General features: G+C 37.1%; 1 pseudogene; it reads left to right on the top strand.

Annotated features, from left to right (window-relative positions):
• Positions 1-856: 856 nt before the first annotated feature.
• Positions 857-1,344, top strand: LOC121501755 (annotated as a pseudogene).
• Positions 1,345-3,754: the final 2,410 nt, after the last annotated feature.

The raw sequence follows: 3,754 nt of genomic DNA, 5'->3' as shown, positions 1-3,754 counted from the left end.
GACAGAAAACAGCGGCCGAATAAAAAACTCGGCATGGAAGCTGAGTGGGATTTGAGGGTAACAGTGGGGTCGTGGAGAAACCACATCTGGTGCAAGAGGCCTGTTGGGGAGATGCTAGCGAACGTTCTGCCTTTTCTCCCTTGTACACTGGAGCCTTTGTTGTGGCTACAAATTCCAAGACTGCCAACTCCATATAACCTCCAAAATATGGTCGTTCATTTCTCTTTCAATATGCTGGCCTCCATGGACTTTCATCCAATCTACCCACATCAAAATTAGCTTATCTTCTACAATCTTTGCTAGACAAAAAAACTTCACACTTCCGAAAAAAAAAAATCCCTTCTCGATCAGTATTGAGGATTTTCTATTCACCAATGATCATTGCTTTCAACTGAGTTGGCATCATAGATAGAAGGTCCGAATTGAGTGACACAGTGCTAAATTTCTGAGAGGTCCAGCACTGGTCAAAATACTGAAGGAGATGAAATTTTTCTGTGCTTTCCCCTTACTTGCCTTCCACGAGCAGCTTTTTCGTCTTAGTTCTTCTTATTGCTGACACGTACTCTGTTTAAAGAAAAAAAATTCCTATTAACATGGTCGAAAAGAAGGGAACTATTTTTGAGTAAGGTATAGACTAATCGGTAGTTCACTGTTATTTAAGATCCCAGTACCTTTAACTGGAGGTGGCACATTTTAGTGGTAAGCATCAGCAAAAGCTGAGCTTGATTCCATGAGTGAATTTTACAATCTCATGAAAGTGAATGAAAGAAATTACCTGGCCTTTATTTCTTCAATCTGTAAGTGGGGGAACGGCGCCTTGCATTCACTGCCCCTGAGCTTCCCGCTCAGCCCAGCCATGCTCAGCTCTACTGTGTTCTTTGACATCGCCCTGGATGGCCAGCCTTTGGACTGAGTCTCCTTCTAGGTGTTTGCAAAGTTCCAAAGACAGCAGAAAACTTTTGTGCTCTGAGCCCTGGGGAGAAAGGATGTGGTTATAAGGTCCCTTCTTTCACAGGCTTATTCAGGGATTTCTGTGCCCGGGTGGGGACTTTGCTTGCCATAATGACACTGGTGGCAAGCCCATCTATGGAGAGAAATTCGATGATGAGAGTTTCACCCTGAAGCACATGGGTCTTGCCAACTTGTCCATGGCAAATGCTGGATCCAACACAAATGGGATCCAGTTTTTCATCTGCACTGCTAAGATGGAGTGGTTGGATGGCACACATGGTCTTTGGCAAGGCGAAAGAGGTCACAAATATTGTGGAAGCCATGGAGCACTTTGGATCCAGGAAAGGCAAGACCAGCAAGGAGATCACCATACCTGACTGTGGACAAGTCTAATACATTTTTCTTGTGTTTTATCTTAATTACCAGATCATTCTTTCTGTAGCTCAAGCAAGCACCCTTTATCCCCACCTGCTTAAAATAACCTATAACCTGTGCTGTTGCTGGAGTTCTATGGGTTTTATAGTCCACAGTCTAGATGGGTTGCAGAGTTAAATTTCTGATTAGGAAATAAAAACTAAACAAACAAACAAAAATCAAGTGAAGGAACTGGATATAGACTCCAAGTTCTATTTTATATTATTTCATATTGTATTTCTATAAATATTTTAAGTAGTATTCTATTTTATATTTGACTTTTTGTCTATGTATGTTCAAATACCTGGTGCCCTTGCAGGATAAATTTAGGCCATATCTTATCATCACAAAGTTTTAAATGAATATTCATATCATTGATTTACAATTTTAGGATATTTACTACAGCTCAGAATCCTCAGGCCGTTATAATTTAGAAAAAAAATTGTTAAGATTTTATACTTGAATAGATTTCTTTTAGGTTTTATTATTAATGTAATGCAATCATATGCATTATATGTTTCTTTTAGAAATATCAAAATACAGATGTACAGATTTTTAACAAAGTAAAGCAATTATTTGGGAGTGATAAATTTTATCCTATTCCCCAAACCACAAATTCTTCAAAAGAAAATTATTTTGAGCAAGAGAACAGTATGGAACAATTCATCTCTCATCCATCCTATTTTTTCAGTTTAAGAGATTGTCCTATAAATTCCTTAAAGTTGTTGCTTTTTTGGTTTTAAAATATATTCAAAATGAAGCTTTGTTTCTTCAATCTAAAACTTCCATAAATGTTACAATGCTTCCCTTTAGAAATTGAGAGTTGGCTGTTTTTTCTTATAGTTCAATTTCTACAATAAGCCATGATTTGCTTCTCAAGATTTAAAGAAGATAAGCGTATGCCCTAAAACTTAACATGAATCTAATAAATATTTGTCAAATCTGTGTTCAGACCATTCCCAAATTAGCAATGTCTGATTTCAAATGGCTCTTACAGACAACTGTCAGACACTTCTGATTTCACTGCTGACAGAAACTTCACAGAATCCTGTCCCCTCCCTAGTCTCTCCTGTAGCACTACAGTCTCAGGATCCCTTGCCATGACTGTAGCATAACACCTGGTGGTGTGATGTGTTGGGAAGGGAACAGCGTGGAGATTCCTGATACCAATGGAGGGCTTTTATTGTGGGAGATGTCCTCCTTAGGCCCCAAATTAAAACAAAGGTGTAGAGTTACTGATCAATCATCAGAATTTTATTGTTGACAGCCTACTATGTGCAAACCAGCCCTTTACCTCCAAATGTCCTCCTCGGAACATAATGCTTCACTTTCCTCAAATGATTGGGATTATACTGGTCATAAAGCATAAGGTCTTAGGACATAACACCTAAGGCATAAGGCCTTTGCTGTTAGATTAGTTTCAGATGAACAACATTTACCGCAATCTAAATAAAATATAAACAAATGTATAGGATTATTGAGCCTTTGACATCTGACTGAAACTCTAAATTAAATCAAAGCTCTTTGAGTTAGGGATCATTTCTTAATTGTATTTCTATTATGTGTGCTTAGTATTTGCTAGGTGCTCAATGTATATCCATTGAACTAAGCTGAACCTACCCCAAGATCCATGACTGGTACATTTCCATTAGTTTATAGTACAGAAATTCAAACTCATGGTTTGGACAATCTATACCAGTAGTGAGGATGATATTAAGAGTAACAGCATGCCATTATGTTGATAATAAAATATATGGCATATTTAAATAATGTCTTGCATGGTGATAGAAATTTTTAGTAATCAATATTTTAATTTTAGGCTAAGCAAAACAAGTGGCTAAACCATTTTAGGTTAGTCTTGAAACCAAATTAATTTGAAGAGCTGTTTAAAATTACTTCCATATTGCTATTTTTTAACTGACTCTCAACTAATATATTTTAAAATATTAGTTCATAGAAATGGTTTTCACTTAAAAATAGGATGAGCAAAGAAATCACTGATGACTGTTCTTATAGTGGTAAAATGATTAACAGACATTCACAAGCTGAGAATCAGACTGGCTTTATTAATCCAATGATTTTGCATAAGCTTAGCCAGCTGGCAGATATTTAGATTCCTTTTTTCTGTGATTGCCATCTGCAAAGATTGAGAACAGGGTTTAGACTCCACCCTAATCTGTCTGGATTCTTAGACATCGTCCTTCTAATCCAACAGGCCCTACTCGTGCCTTTTTAAAGCATTTGTGAAGGTCCTAAATTAATCTAGCTCTTCACAATAAAAAACTGTAGCTCAGGGTATTTGGTTCAGAGAGTGACAACCATATTAATATTGAGAAAAAAGGCCTTTTTGATAGAACATGCTTTTGCATTCCTCTAGTCATGAGTGCAA

The sequence above is a fragment of the Vulpes lagopus genome, chromosome 11 (assembly GCF_018345385.1).
Source record: "Vulpes lagopus strain Blue_001 chromosome 11, ASM1834538v1, whole genome shotgun sequence".
NCBI classification, from domain to species: domain Eukaryota; kingdom Metazoa; phylum Chordata; class Mammalia; order Carnivora; family Canidae; genus Vulpes; species Vulpes lagopus.
This window is presented reverse-complemented; position numbering and strand designations above follow the sequence as displayed.